This window comes from Rutidosis leptorrhynchoides, chromosome 10 (genome assembly GCF_046630445.1).
Source record: "Rutidosis leptorrhynchoides isolate AG116_Rl617_1_P2 chromosome 10, CSIRO_AGI_Rlap_v1, whole genome shotgun sequence".
Classification (NCBI taxonomy): domain Eukaryota; kingdom Viridiplantae; phylum Streptophyta; class Magnoliopsida; order Asterales; family Asteraceae; genus Rutidosis; species Rutidosis leptorrhynchoides.
This window is the reverse complement of record NC_092342.1, coordinates 93,975,554-93,992,495: the sequence shown is the minus strand read 5'-3', so window position 1 is coordinate 93,992,495 and position 16,942 is coordinate 93,975,554.

Below are 16,942 nucleotides of genomic sequence, written 5' to 3'. Positions count from 1 at the left end.
AAATTAAATCTAGTTTTTACCCTAGATAAGTTTTCCGGGATAACCCTTTACCGGTGTTTGCAAAATATTTTTGTGGGTTTGGTGGGTTTCAGATTTGAAAATTTTAGCTCAAAACTTGCGGTTTTGTGTCACCCACTTGTTAACCTTGTATTTGAAAAGCAACACGTCCAGTTTACTTGTCCCGTATATTACCTTTCGGTAAACTACCGTCCAGTTGTAAAGGAAAGTGTTGAACAAACAACTGTTAAGGCAATGTCCCCTGACATGCTTTTAATTATGGTCTATAACATGTCGGACGCAATTACTATCCTTGGTAGGAGCAATAGTAAAGCTCACCCTTATAATTTTTTCGGTCTGGCACAAGGTCCTGTCTTTGACCACTATGCAACCACCGTTCTTACGGTTGACACCCGATTTAGTTCAGGTGACCTAATGAATTCCAGGTGAATTCCTAGGATTTTACGTTCAATGGTAATGAACGCATTGAAAATGGGTTTTCAGAAAACAAATCGGTTTATAATTTTGATCAAAATATTTTCTCGTTCAAGCTCGAGTTTAGATATCATTGAATTCCATGAGTTTGAATTCTCAATCTTTAAGGTCAATCTCTAGGATTGAGTAATATCAGTCTTAAAAGCTGATTTTTAATCTTTAAGGAGATTATCCTTTCTGGGGATCTGATTCATTAGTCTTATCCAGCTAATTTGCATGGTGCCCCCCCCATTTTACAAGATAAATCCTTCTCATGGTTAGGATAAATCTGACCACTTCGCGACCCTGTTTAATGCTGAGGTCCGTGGATTTCCAACCGATTTTAGTGATGACTTTTCTAGATTTTTCGTCAACCTACAGCTGGTCTGGACGACAACTTCATGACCTAAATCAAGAAGCGCGTGTCTTTTTCGGAAGACTTTACTTCCTTTTAATGATGGAATTGATTCATCGTGCAGATCCATCTCTTCTTTTCTTTCATCGGGTAAAACAGTTTAGTTTAGTCCAAAGCAAAAGTATTTTCAGTTATTTGTTACAGATATATGTGACATATGTTTAAAATAACTTGGTAAATTTTCCCACACTTGGCTTTTATTTTCCTTTTTATCGTCCTCTATTCCATTTTAAATGAATTTTAACATTTTAGTTTGTTTATCAATTTATGTCCTTTCCGAGGTAACAATAATTTCGGTGTTAAAACCTAGTTTTATCGTTCATAAATATGTATAAACATGATTTTGAATTCATTTAATTAAAAATTTTGAAATTTTTTACTAGAATTGGGTAGTCAGTATATAAGACTAGGGCTGTTCTTTTTTATCAGAGAGCACTAGATTCTAATACAACTACTGCTTTACTAGTATTTTTAATGGTAACCAAGTGTTTAAGATAAAAATTTTAAAAATCCGAAAGAATTTAACCCCTTCCCACACTTAAGATCTTGCAATGCCCTCATTTGCAAGAAATCAGTAACAATTTAAATTATTGAGGGTGATTTGTGTGAAAATGATTAAATTTTACCAAAGTTTCCAAATATATTGGCGTTTGTTTGCTGAATGATAAATGGTGCACATCATTTGTTCATTCCGTCTTGTTGTTATTTCACATATATTTTGCATCTTGTCGTCAAAATTAGTTGCTTTTGCTGAACTTAATACCAGTCTTTGAAAATGCGTTGTTTTACCCTGTTGTATACATAAGATAAACTACAAATATATATACATATTTTTGAAGTTTGGTATATTACCCCACATTCAAAAATTATTAAAATCTAAGAATAAAAGTTAGATAATTATAAAAATGATTACAATATTAACAAAAGTATTAAACGTATCAATAATTACAAATTACAAAATAAAAAAAAATAATAAGTAAACTAAGGATGATATTGGTACCAATAGGGGTTCCAGGCATAACCATAGGTGCTATAGAATGCTTCGGCAGGGTCATACGTAGGATATGGTGGCTGCATCTCTATAGACCAAGGAGGGAAGATGGGTTTCGGTGTAGGAATATAGTTTCTACCTATATGTTGGCAATGAGCTATGATCTGGTTCTGATGAACTTGCCAATCTTCAAATGCTCTCTGTCTAGCATTTTCGTATTCCTGAGAAGCTATAAACCTATGCATTTCTTGCATCTCATTCCCCCCTCCTACATTACCTTGTTGTTGGTTTCTCTCCACCTGTGGATGTCTACCATGGTATCGTACTGCGGCGTTATTTCGCCTCGTCAAAACTTTCGCACCATGGTATACATTTAAACCTATAGTATCGCGGGGTTCCGGATCTTCTAGTAATAATCCCCCCTGACTTATATCCACACCGAGATATTCACCAATCAAAGTAATAAAAATACCACCTCCTATTATGCTATGTGGTCGCATCCCCCGAACCATAGCTGATAAATAATAACCCACACAATATGGTATACTTACAGTGCTTTGTGGGTCTCGAATACACATATGGTAAAACAAATCTTGTTCATTTACCTTTTCTTTGTTTTACCCCTTTGTGTAATCGAATTAGCTAAAAACCTATGTATCACTCTTAATTCGGCTCTATCTATATCCAAATAAGAGTAATTTCCCCCTTTGAAACGACGATGGCTTGTCATTTGACTCCACACACCGTGTGTATCAAAATTTTCATCTATCTTTCTACCGTTTAGTATCAATCCTCTACAATCGGCAGACGCTAACTCCTCAGGCGTATATATATGTAAAGCCTGAGCCATGTCCAGTAAAGACATGTGGCGCATCGAACCGCCTAACAAAAATCTAATAAAAGAACGATCGGTTAAACTAGCTACCCGATCATTCAACTCTATACTACATAACAATTCTTCACACCATACTTTATATACAGGTCTACGTATGGTGAATAAATGTACCCAGTCATTAAAAGAAGAATTACCATACCTCTGTACAAGTAATTCCCTAATTGGCCCGGCCAATTCTACAGCTTCTAAGGGTCCCCATTCTATGACCCTCGGTACCTCAACAACCTTAGAATGAAGAGTATGCAAACCCCTTTGATATTTTGGATAATCTATCCAAAGTCTGTCAAATCTCAGGTTCGGGTGCAACTCTTCCAAATGCATATCGGAAAAGGTCATGACTGGATGAGGTATATCCTGCTTGTAGTAGTTATCCACCTCCTGTTGTTCCAAATTCTCAGCAGGAGCATTGCGGGGTTGGGATGAAGATTCACCCCTTTCATTCTGCAAAACACATCAAACACAATTTTTGTGCATCCAAATATGCATTAGTGTCAGCAAAATCATCAATCAAAATAATTACAATGACATTATCAATTTATATCAAACTTAAGCTCATTTTCACATTTTTATCAAATCTACACTTTTTCAAATAAGCATATACGAAAATGTTCGCCAAGTTCATAAGCATTCAACTCAAATAACATGTCAAAATAATCATTACTAGCAATTAAACAAGTCTCAAATGGCATTATCTTTCAAAAATCAAGTTCATGAATTTTAGACTTGAAAAAGTCCACTTTAATTCTCAAAATCATGTTTAGACTCAAAGTTTGGATCATTTAACTACCTAGACATGTTACACTACTCAATTTAGCAACAATTCATGACAAAAATCGGCCATAACCTGTTTATATCAAAAAGCCCCAAATTTGCTCAAGAACACAAACCCTAGATTACTCAAAATTTGAAGTTTAAGGCTTCTAATCATGTTAAACAGCATCAATCTAGGTTATACAAGCATAATACATAAACAATTTAAGCCTAATTACACTAAAAAGCATCAAAATCAAATTGAAAAAAAAAATTGCTCAAGAACATCAAATTTCGAATTAAATGGTGTTTAGGTGTAGAAATTTACCGTTTTTCTTGAGTAATTCTTAGATAGCATCCTTCTCAACATGATTTTAGCAAAAAATTTGGTGATTAACGGTTAAAAATTGGGATTTTTGGGGGTGTTTTTCGGGTTTTTCGCGTGCAGTTTTCGCTGTGTTTTTATTGTTTTGGGGTTGGGACTGATCTGTTGTTCGGTTATATTTTTTTCTGATTTTTAGTCCCTCCGCGAGTCGCGGAGATTAACCCTCCAAACTCCGCGAGTCGCGGAGTTTGGTATTTTTTTATTTTTTTATTTTTTTTTATTTTTTTATTTTTTATATAATCATTAACTTATTAAAACAATTAAGTACTTAATTTTAAAATTTTGTTTCCCTTATTATTTAGGACGAGGTCGTTTCGGATCGATGTCCTAGTCCGTCCTTCGACAAAATTTTAAAATTTGTCTTTTTGTAGCGATTGTTTTAAAGCTAAGATTTTTTGGGTTTTTTCAATGTTTTTGGCATACTCTAATTCAATAAGATTAAAAATAATGATAATAAAAGTTCTCGTCCCTCCCTCGGGTAAAGCAATTTCGGTTCAAAGACCTAGTCTTCAACTTACGACGAATTTTAAAAATCATATTCTTAACTTAATGAGATAAAGTAAATTTTTGTTTTTAAATTCACACAACTTAAATATAAAATTCAAAATTATTATTTAAAAATTCACACCAAACTTAAAATTTGAAATGCATAAAATTAAAAATTTATATTTTAAAAATTCACACCAAACTTAATTTAAAAATTCATAAATTCATATCAAACTTATATTAATTTTTCAAATATTTACAATTTTAAATATATTGTTTTTACAAAATTTACAATATTAATTTAAGATTTAAATATTAATTTTAAAAACATGGTAAAAATAAATTTAAAAATCTTTTTGTCTTTTTATCCCACTTTAATCAATCAAATATTATCAAAAATATGCGCCCCTCTTTTCGGTAAAGTTATTTCGGTTCCAAGACCTAATTTAACTCATGACGAATTTTTAAAATATTTTGGTTTGATTGATTAAAGATATTTATACCTTAAGAATAAACGTTAAATTTCGCAGTGATGTAATAAATTTTTGAATGATATCAATAATTTCGGTCGCCAAACCTAATTTTATTCAATACCAATTTAATACTTTTTAGCGAACAAATTAGCGTTTATTATCAAAAGGTTAAAAATAAAAATAAAAACTGTACAGACATACCTGTGAAATAGATTTCTTAGTTATATGATCTATCCCATTCATAAGATAGTCGGTTTAATTGGTTTTCCATGGCTACATAGGCGTAACCTCGAGCATTCAGTATCTTTTCTTCTAAACATATGAACGGTCCGTCTCTGCATAAAGTAACAAATTCGGTATTTGAATAAGTTTGATTATTGGAACATTTACCTCCATGTGACCATTTTCCGCATTTGTGACATCGTTCTAGGTGTCGTGCTCTTCTTTTCGCTGCGGATTTTGATTTTCCTTTACCAAATTGTAACTTATTATCTTCGCATCTGGATTCTTTTCTAACTCCGTCCATTCTTTCTCTGATTACTGATACTATTTCACTCGGTAGTATGTCATTATTACGTTTAGTGATCAAAGCGTGTAGCATTAGACCATGGTTTAGTTCACAGGCAGTCTTCATTTTGTAAAAACCTAAAAAAAATAAAAATTCAGAATGGGGGGAGAAGACTAGTTCTTTAGGGTCTGCTAGGGAAAGACCATTCGGGTTCCATTTTCGAGAACTACACGAAAACAGACAATCTAACTCTAACAGAAATACATATTATCCTTTAAAGACTTGATTCTCCCTACACTTAGTTAGCTGTGGTGTCGAAATTGTGATTAACTTCGTTGTCGACTTCCATCGGACCATGTATGTAATGTTTAACTCTGTGACCATTAACTTTAAATTCAATCCCATTTGAATTTATTAATTCTATCGTTCCGTATGGGAAAACTCTTTTGACTATGAATGGTCCAGACCATCTTGATTTCAATTTTCCAGGAAATAGCTTGAATCGTGAATTGAAAAGAAGAACTCTGTCTCCTTCTTTAAATTCTTTTGAACTTCTGATTCTTTTATCATGCCATTTCTTCGTTCTTTCTTTATAGATTAACGAATTTTCGTATGCTTCATGTCTTAATTCTTCTAATTCGTTTAGTTGACTTAATCGTAGACGTCCGGCTTCATGTAAATCAAGATTACATGTTTTCAAAGCCCAAAATGCTTTGTGTTCAATTTCTACTGGAAGATGACATGCTTTTCCATAAACAAGTCTAAAAGGTGTGGTTCCAATTGGAGTTTTGTTGGCTGTTCTAAAAGCCCAGAGTGCATCCTCCAATTTAATGGACCATTCCTTCGGATTTGATCCTACGGTTTTCTCTAGAATACGTTTTAAAGCTCGGTTGGTATTTTCAACTTGTCCACTTGTTTGTGGATGATATGCGGTGGAGATTTTATGAGTTACTCCATATCTTTTAAGAACTTTCTCAAGTTGATTATTACAGAAATGAGTACCCCGATCACTTATTAAAGCTTTCGGTGTTCCAAACCTTGCAAAAAGACGTTTTAAAAAGTTGACTACAACTCGTGCATCGTTAGTTGGGAGAGCTTGTGCTTCCGCCCATTTAGATACATAATCAATGGCTACGAGTATATATAGATTATTATTAGATTTTGGAAATGGACCCATAAAGTCAATACCCCAAATGTCAAATACTTCACATACTTGGATGACATTTTGTGGCATTTCATCACGTTGACTTATTTTTCCGGCCCTTTGACATGCATCACAGGATTTGCAAAGAAGGTGTGCGTCTTTGTAAATTGTAGGCCAATAGAATCCAGCTTCATAAACTTTTCTTGCTATTAGTTGAGGCCCATAATGCCCTCCTGTTGGTCCTGTGTGACAATGGTTTAATATTTTACTAGCTTCATCTCCAAATACACATCGGCGTATTATTCCATCGGGACAACTTTTAAACAAATGTGGATCTTCCCAGAAATAGTGTTTTATATCACTGAAGAATTTCTTTCGTCTTTGGTACGATAATCCTTTTTCAAGGAATCCACAAACTAAGTAGTTTGCATAGTCTGCAAACCATGGGATTTCTTTATAATCTATCTTCAATAGATATTCATCAGGAAAGTTGTCTTGTATGGCCGATTCATTCAGAACTTCTAGTTCGGGATTTTCAAGACGAGAAAGATGATCAGCGGCCAGATTTTCTGCTCCTCTTTTATCTCGGATTTCAATATCAAACTCTTGTAAGAGTACGATCCAACGTATTAATCTTGGTTTAGCATCTTGTTTTGAAAATAGGTATCTAAGAGCAGAATGGTCGGTATAGACCACCGTTTTTGCTAGAACGAGATATGATCGAAATTTGTCAAAAGCAAAGACAATAGCAAGGAGTTCTTTTTCAGTAGTTGTATAGTTCGTTTGTGCTCCTTGTAATGTCTTACTAGCATAATATATAGGTTGAAATCGTTTTTCAATCCTTTGTCCTAAAACGGCTCCCATTGCAAAATCACTTGCATCGCACATTAGTTCAAATGGTAGATTCCAATTTGGTGTTATCATGATCGGTGCATTAGTGAGTTTCTCTTTAAGAATATTAAAAGATTTGATACACTCATCTGAAAAGATGAATGGAGCATCCTTTTCTAGGAGTTTATTCATAGGAGTGGCAATTTTTGAAAAATCTTTTATGAAACGTCGGTAAAAACCGGCATGCCCTAGAAAACTCCTAACTCCTCTAACATTGGTGGGATGTGGAAGTTTAGCAATTACATCTACTTTAGCTCTATCCACTTCAATTCCTTCTTTTGAAATTTTATGTCCAAGAACGATGCCTTCTTTAACCATGAAATGGCATTTCTCCCAATTAAGTACTAGATTTGATTGTTCGCATCTAATTAGCATTCGTTCCAGATTAACTAGACATGATTTAAATGTATCACCGAAGACTGAAAAGTCATCCATGAATACTTCCATGCATTCTTCTATCATGTCATGAAAAATCGCCATCATACACCTTTGAAAGGTTGCAGGGGCGTTACAAAGTCCAAATGGCATGCATTTGTAAGCAAAAGTACCATAAGGGCACGTGAATGTGGTTTTCTCTTGATCCTCGGGTGCTATTGGAATTTGAAAATATCCGGAAAATCCATCTAGAAAACAATAGTAACTATTTCCGGCTAATCTTTCCAACATTTGATCTATGAAAGGTAAGGGAAAGTGATCTTTTCTGGTGGCGTCATTTAATTTTCTATAATCAATACATACACGCCATCCTGTTACAGTCCTAGTAGGAATAAGCTCATTTTTCTCATTTGTAATGACAGTCATGCCACCCTTCTTAGGCACGCATTGAACTGGGCTTACCCATGGACTATCAGAAATTGGATATATTAAACCTGCATCTAGCAGTTTAATAATCTCCTTTTTAACTACATCTTGCATATTAGGATTTAGTCTTCGTTGGCGTTGCACATATGTTTTATGACCTTCTTCCATAAGGATTTTATGTGTGCAATACGAAGGACTTATTCCTTTAATATCATGAATCTTCCATGCAATGGCTGGTTTATGAGCTTTCAACACAGAAATGAGTTGTGATTTCTCATTTTCAGTAAGAGAAGACGATATTATTACAGGTAATTCAGATTCACCATGTAAATAAGCGTATTCCAAATGGTTTGGAAGTGGCTTTAACTCTAATTTCGGAGGTTCTTCTATCGATGATTTATATCGATATCTGTCTTCTTCTTTTAGCATTTGAATTTCTTCTGTTGTTGGTTCATATCCATTAGCTATAAGTGTAGCTAACATTTCAGCTTCATCAATTGGTTCATTACCTTCTCCTAAAGAACATTCTCCTGTTCCTTGTAATTCTGGAAATTCTTCTAATAATTCTGCATGTGCATCTATAGTTTGAATATAATAACATGTATCATCTGCAGATTGTGGTTGTTGCATTGCTCTATCAACTGAAAAGGTAACACTCTCATCCTCTATACTTAGGGTCAGTTTCTTACCGAACACGTCTATCATTGCTTTAGCCGTGTTTAAGAATGGTCTTCCTAATATGAGAGGAACTTGAGAATCTTCTTCCATGTCCAAAACAACAAAATCTACTGGAAATACTAAAGTACCAACTTTAACTAGCATGTTCTCCATTATCCCTCTAGGATATTTTATTGATCTATCGGCTAGTTGTATGCTTATTCTGGTTGGTTTCAATTCTCCAAGGTCTAGTTTAGCGTATAGTGAATACAGCATTAGATTTATACTAGCACCTAAGTCTGCCAATGCTTCTATTGAACTAAGACTACCCAGAAAACATGGAATTGTGAAACTTCCTGGATCAGATAATTTTTCTGGTATCTTATTCAATAGCACTGCTGAACAATTAGCATTCATAGTAACAGCCGAGAGTTCTTCCATTTTCTTTCTATTTGAAATTAGATCTTTCAAGAATTTAGCATATCTAGGCATTCCTGAAATTACATCAATGAAAGGAAGATTTACATTTATCTGTTTAAACATATCCAAGAATTTGGATTGCTCGGCTTCAAGTTTCTCTTTCTTCATTTTACTCGGGTAAGGAAGTGGTGGTTGGTATGGTTTAACATAAGGTTTATCCTTAACTATGTTATTTTCATTAACCTTTTCAACTATCGGTTCTTTTTCCTTATCTTGATCAGGTTGTGGTTCTTGTGGAGTAGGAATAGTTTCATCAAAAGTTACAGGTATTTCAGGTGGTTTAAGTGTTGTACCACTTCTTGTGGTAATGGCTTTAGCTGTTTCATTCCGGGGGTTAGCATTTGTATCACTAGGTAGACTTCCCGGTTTTCTTTCACCTATTAATCTTGCTAGGTTACTCACTTCTTGTTCCAGATTTTGAATAGAAGCTTGTTGATTTCTAAATGCTTGAGCATTTTGTTCATTAGTTTGTTTTTGAGATGTGAAAAACTGCGTTTGAGTTTCAACTAGCTTCGTCATCATATCTTCTAAATTCGGCTTTTTATCATCGGTTTGTTGTGGTGGTTTGTTTTGAAAATTAGGTCTTTGCTGATTGTAATTGTTATTGGATACTTGTTGATTGGTAGGACCTTGTTGGTTGTTGTATGGAATATTTCGGTTATAATTCTGGTTTTGATTGTAAATCGGTCTTGGCGGTTGATAATTATTCTGATAATTATTTCCAGGCCTTTGGTTTATGTATGAAATATTCTCTCTTTGTTCCATTGTTAATTCAATACTGAGACAATCTTTTGTCAAATGTGGTCCTCCACACTGCTCACAACTAATTCGTATTGAGTGAATATCTTTAGTCATCTTTTCCATTCGTCTCTCTACAGCATCTATCTTTGCGGAAATGGAATCTAAGTCATGGCTAGAATCGGCTCTAGCTGCTTTAGATGATCTAATGATGTCTTTTTCTTGGTGCCACTCATGTGAGTGGGAAGCAGTATTATCAATAATTTTGTAAGCATCAGTTTCGGTTTTCTTCATAATAGAACCACCAGCTGCTATATCTATGTCTTTTCTTGTAGTGATGTCGCATCCTTGGTAGAATATTTGTACTATTTGACAGGTGTCTAAACCATGTTGCGGACATCCTCTTAATAACTTTCCATATCTTGTCCACGCCTCATATAGAGTTTCATTTGGCTTCTGTGTGAACGTAACAATTTCTGCTTGAAGTCTTACGGCTTTAGATGCAGGAAAGAATTGTTTAAGAAATTTGTCAACTAAAACGTCCCATGTATCGATCGCCCCTTCAGGTAACGATTCCAACCAATCTTTGGCTTCTCCCTTTAAAGTCCAGGGAAATAACATGAGATATATCTGTTCATCCTCCACTTCTCGGATTTTAAATAGTGTGCAGATCCTATTAAAGGTACGTAGATGTTCATTTGGATCTTCCTTCGGCGCACCACTAAATTGGCATTGATTAGTCACCATGTGTAGAATTTGTCCTTTGATTTCATAATCTGGCGCATTAATGTCTGGATGAGTAATTGCGTGACCTTGGCCAGTGCGTTTAGCTCTCATTCGGTCTTCCATACTTAAAGGTTCCAGATTCTCCATAATTGAATTTGTTGAATCGGTATCACTAGATGATTCTGATTTAATAGTTCGTTCCTCAACAATCTCTGTTTGAATGATTGGTGGCTCCGGAGGAAAGTTTAATGGTTCAGGATCTACGAACCGTTCCTGAATATTTTCCGGATTCTCAATTGTGAGGTCGGGTTCAAAAAATGGATTATCGGAAATTTGAACTGAAGTACTTGGTCTACTGGATGACGATTCTAAAGAAAAATCAACGGCGGTTATATTTGCTAAATGTCTTGATCTAGTTACAGGTGGTGAACGTACAAAAGGTGGTGAACGTCTTGCTCGGTGCATTCACTGAATATCCTATTAGTTTTAAAAAGGAAGAAAAATTATAATAAGTTATCCAATCAATAGACTTTTCTGATTTTGCCCACGTTTCGAATAGCCAAAAGATGCAGCAGAGGGGCAGGATTCGTTTGGTCTCAATATAATTGAGGACTGTTTGGCTCCAATAACCCGGTCCACGTACAAATCCAACTATTACTACGAACCAGAAAATTTTGATGTCTATTAATTTAACCACTTAAAATAAATTTTCGTAATTTTAAGAAATTTAGATAAGAAGTAGAATAAAAAAAATCTAAGTCCTAAAAACTAGAATGGCGAGAAATAAGAAAGAAAAAGAGTTCGTCGAAAAAGGTCGAAAAAGAAAAAATGGTTGAAAAATAAAAGGTGACGGAAAAATAAAAGAAACTTATAAAACTTAAAAATACTTGACTAACCTAACCTTATTACTACGACTAACTTAAAATTATAATCGCAAATTGAAATTACTAATTGGAATGATAATTGATACATAGGTAAAAGGTGTCTAAAAATATTAAAGCTTACAAGAAAAACTAAATCCCAAATGGAAATAACTTAAAAAGAAACTAAAACTTAAAAAGGCGTCGCAAAATTCTAGAGCACCTAAATCTTAGTCTAAAGAAAAAGCACTTAAGGAATTCTACGGTAAAGCCTAAAAATCTAGGAGTAAAAATGACTATAGCAAAAACTAAGTGTAAAATTAAATATGAGCTAAAAATACAAAAGTTACGCTAAAACGATTAAAAAGGGACAAAATATAAAAATATATAAAAAGTTGTAAAAATTACAATTTTTATAAAAATATTATTTTTATATTATTTTTTTTATAAAACTACTAATTTTACAATTTAATAAAACTAATTTAAACAAAATAAAAAAAATTAAATAAAAAGAAATTTTAAAATAAAACTTAATTATAATAATAATACATAATTAGGGTTTATATTAATAATAATTAATAATAATCCGTAATAAATGCTGAATTAGGGCTTCTGTCGGCGTGTCAGAAAGTCTCCGCGAGTCGCGGTAATTAATGAAGAAAACCCCGCGAGTCGCGGGGTTCAGAAATTCAATTCTGGCACAGTTTGAATCGACGCGTTTTTTTTTCTTTAATTATTATTATTTTTTTTTTTCTGTTTTCTGTTTTTTTTTTCTGTTTATAAAAAAAAAATAATATGTGTACAAATAAAACTTATATTTAAAACTTAAATAAAAATAGAATCACTTTATAATTTTATAAATAAAAATCTTAAAACTAGATTTATATATATATTTTTTATATATTTTTTTTTATGTTTTTAAATAAAAACAAAATACTTAAATAAAACTTATGTTTTTATAAACTAAAAATAAAGAAACTTTATAAAACTTAAATATTTAACAAAATCTTAAAAATACTTATATTTTTGTTTTTCTTTTTATATTTTTGAATAATTAAAACATATTTTTACAAAAGCGACTTTTAATAGAAGTAAACTAAATTTTTTTTTTTTATTAGCGTTGCGCTTCCGGCGTTTAGAAAGCTCCCCGGCAGCGGCGCCAAAAATACTTGATGTTATGCGAGGTGTATACGAAATAGTTTATATTTTACTAGGAAAAACTATTAAATACGATACAATTTTACACAAGATATTTATTTATTTATAGAATGGATATACTTAAACCTTGCTACAACACTTATAGGCAGTGTACCTAATCGTACAGTAGTGTAGTTTTTAGTAAGTCCGGTTCGTTCCACAGGGAAATCTTTAAACAAAGCTCAATGCTATATTAATTTACTTTTATAAAAATACAAACATATATATAAGTAATATTATTATTATAAAGGGGGGTTTTTTTACCGTTTAATGACCGCTTTGTCGATTTTAAAACTTTAGTCGCAGTTAAAACCTAATGTAAAATATTAAATAAATAAAAGACTTAAATTAAAACTTAAAGTAAATAACGATAATGAAATTGCGAATAATAAAAGTGCGATTAAATAACAATAAATAAAAGTGCGATAATTAAAGAGTACGATAATTAAAAGTGCGATAAAATAAATTAACAATAAAAATGCGATAATTAGAAGTGCAATTAAATATAAAATAAAGGAAATTAAATATGAAATAAAAGAATTATGCTTATTTAAACTTCCGTAATCATGATGTTCGACGTGTTGATTTTAGTTTTATGCCCATGGGTTAATTGTCCTTTGTCCTGGATTATTTAATATGTCCGTCTGGTTTTTGTCCATAAAAGTCCATCAGTCATAAATATAAAGTGCGAGTGTCCTCATCAAATTATTCTTATACCCGAAGTTAAATATTCCAACTAATTGGGGATTCGAATTGTAACAAGGTTTTAATACTTTGTTTAATGAATACACCAGGTTATCGACTGCGTGTAAACCAAGGTTTTACTACTTTGTTAACAATTACACCAATTACCCTTGAATGTAATTTCACCCCTGTTTTAATTATTCTAGTGGCTATTAATCCATTCCAGTGTCCGGTTAAATGAACGATTATTCGTACATATAAATACCCCGCCCATCGTGTCCGATCGAGTGTATATGGTAATTTATAGGGACGCCCAATTGTAAATCTTTATATTAACATTAACAAACTATCATTTAGTTAAACAAATATAAAGCCCATTAATAGCCCATAGTCTAATTTCCACAACTGTCGTTCTTTTGTCCAATCCCCAATTATGGTACAAAGCCCAATTACCCAATTTTAGTAATTAGCCCAACATCATGATTACTTCGTTTTAAATAAGCATAATAATAACTTAGCTACGAGACATTAATATAAAAAGGTTGAACATAACTTACAATGATTAAAAATAGCGTAGCGTTACACGGACAGAATTTCGACTTACACCCTTACAACAATCGCTAACATACCCTTATTATTAGAATTAAAATTAAAATTAAAATATAAATTATATATATATATATATATATATATATATCGTTTACGTATGATAAGAGAAGAAAAAGATTTATATGAATTGCGATCAGAATTCGGTTGCTTTTATAGGAAAAGTTGCTTTTTGGGGCTCCGCGACTCGCGGTGAAATCCTCTTCAAACTCCGCGAGTCGCGGAGAATGAATTTACAGCTCACACCCTTGGAGTCTTTCTCTGCCGACGGTTTTTAATATATATATAATATATATATAATTAATATAATTAATTATATATTATATTATATTTATATACATAGTTAACTTGTAATTTTTAGTCCGTTGCGTCGAGCGTTAAGAGTTGACTCTGGTCCCAGTTCCGGATTTTCGAACGTCCTTGCGTACAATTTAATATCTTGTACTTTGCGTTTTGAATCTTGTACTCTTGTAATTTCGAGACGTTTCTTATCAATAATTGGAACCTCTTTGATTGTCTTTTGTACTTTTGAGCTTTTTGGTCGTTTGCGTCTTCAATTCGTCAAATCTGTCTTTTGTCTTCACCTTTTATTATTTAAACGAATATCACTTGTAAATAGAACAATTGCAACTAAAAGCTTGTCTTTCTTGAGGAATAATGCTATGAAATATATGTTCGTTTTTAGCATTATCAGTACATATGAATCATATTAAGATATTGATACACTTGGTTAATTATGTTAAATGATAAGTAAATATATTATTAAGTGTATTAACAATGAAATACATATGTAAAAATAAGACTACTAAGACTACTAACTTAATGATTTCGAAACGAGACATATATGTAACGATTATCATTGTAACGAAATTTAACTGTATATATATCATACTAAGATATATTATATATCATAATATCATGATAATATAACAATTTAACATCTCATTTGTTATAATAAACAATGGGTTAACAACATTCAACAAGATCGTTAACCTAAAGGTTTCAAAACAACATTTACATGTAACGACTAACGATGACTTAATGACTCAGTTAAAATGTATATACATGTAGTGTTTTAATATGTATTCATATACTTTTGAAAGACTTCAAGACACTTATCAAAATACTTCTACTTAACAAAAATGCTTACAATTACATCCTCGTTCAGTTTCATCAACAATTCTACTCGTATGCACCCGTATTCGTACTCGTACAATACACGGCTTTTAGATGTATGTACTATTGGTATATACACTCCAATGATCAGCTCTTAGCAGCCCATGTCAGTCACCTAACACATGTGAGAACCATCATTTGGCAACTAGCATGAAATATCTCATAAAATTACAAAAATATGAGTAATCATTCATGACTTATTTACATGAAAACAAAATTACATATCCTTTATATCTAATCCATACACCAACGAACAAAAACACCTACAAATACTTTCATTCTTCAATTTTCTTCATCTAATTGATCTCTCTCAAGTTCTATCTTCAAGTTCTAAGTGTTCTTCATAAATTCCAAAAGTTCTAGTTTCATAAAATCAAGAATACTTCCAAGATTGCAAGTTTACTTCCAAGTTTTCTAAATCCATTCCAAGTAATCATCCAAGATCAAGAAACCTTTGTTACTTACAGTAGGTTATCTTTCTAATACAAGGTAATAATCATATTCAAACTTTAATTCAATTTCTATAACTATAACCATCTTATTTCGAGTGGAAATCTTGAAATTGTTTTCGTGTCATGATTCTGCTTCAAGAACTTTCAAGCCATCCAAGGATCCTTTGAAGCTAGATCTATTTTTCTCATTTCCAGTAGGTTTATCCAAGGAACTTGAGGTAGTAATGATGTTCATAACATCATTTGATTCATACATATAAAGCTATCTTATTCGAAGGTTTAAACTTGTAATCACTAGAACATAGTTTAGTTAATTCTAAAATTGTTCGCAAATAAAAGTTAATTCTTCTAACTTGACTTTTAAAATCAACTAAACACATGTTCTATATCTATATGATATGCTAACTTAATGATTTAAAACCTGGAAACACGAAAAACACCGTAAAACCGGATTTACGCCGTCGTAGTAACACCGCGGGCTGTTTTGGGTTAGTTAATTAAAAACTATGATAAACTTTGATTTAAAAGTTGTTATTCTTTAAAAATGATTTTTATTATGAACATGAAACTATATCCAAAAATTATGGTTAAACTCAAAGTGGAAGTATGTTTTCTAAAATGGTCATCTAGACGTCGTTCTTTCGACTGAAATGACTACCTTTACAAAAACGACTTGTAACTTATTTTTCCGACAATAAAACTATACTTTTTCTGTTTAGATTCATAAAATAGAATTTAATATGAAACTATAGCAATTTGATTCACTCAAAACGGATTTAAAATGAAGAAGTTATGGGTAAAACAAGATTGGATAATTTTTCTCATTTTAGCTACGTGAAAATTGGTAACAAATCTATTCCAACCATAACTTAATCAACTTGTATTGTATATTATGTAATCTTGAGATACCATAGACACGTATACAATGTTTCGACCTATCATGTCGACACATCTATATATATTTCGGAACAACCATAGACACTCTATATGTGAATGTTGGAGTTAGCTATACAGGGTTGAGGTTGATTCCAAAATATATATAGTTTGAGTTGTGATCAATACTGAGATACGTATACACTGTGTCGTGGATTGATTCAAGATAATATTTATCGATTTATTTCTGTACATCTAACTGTGGACAACTAGTTGTAGGTTA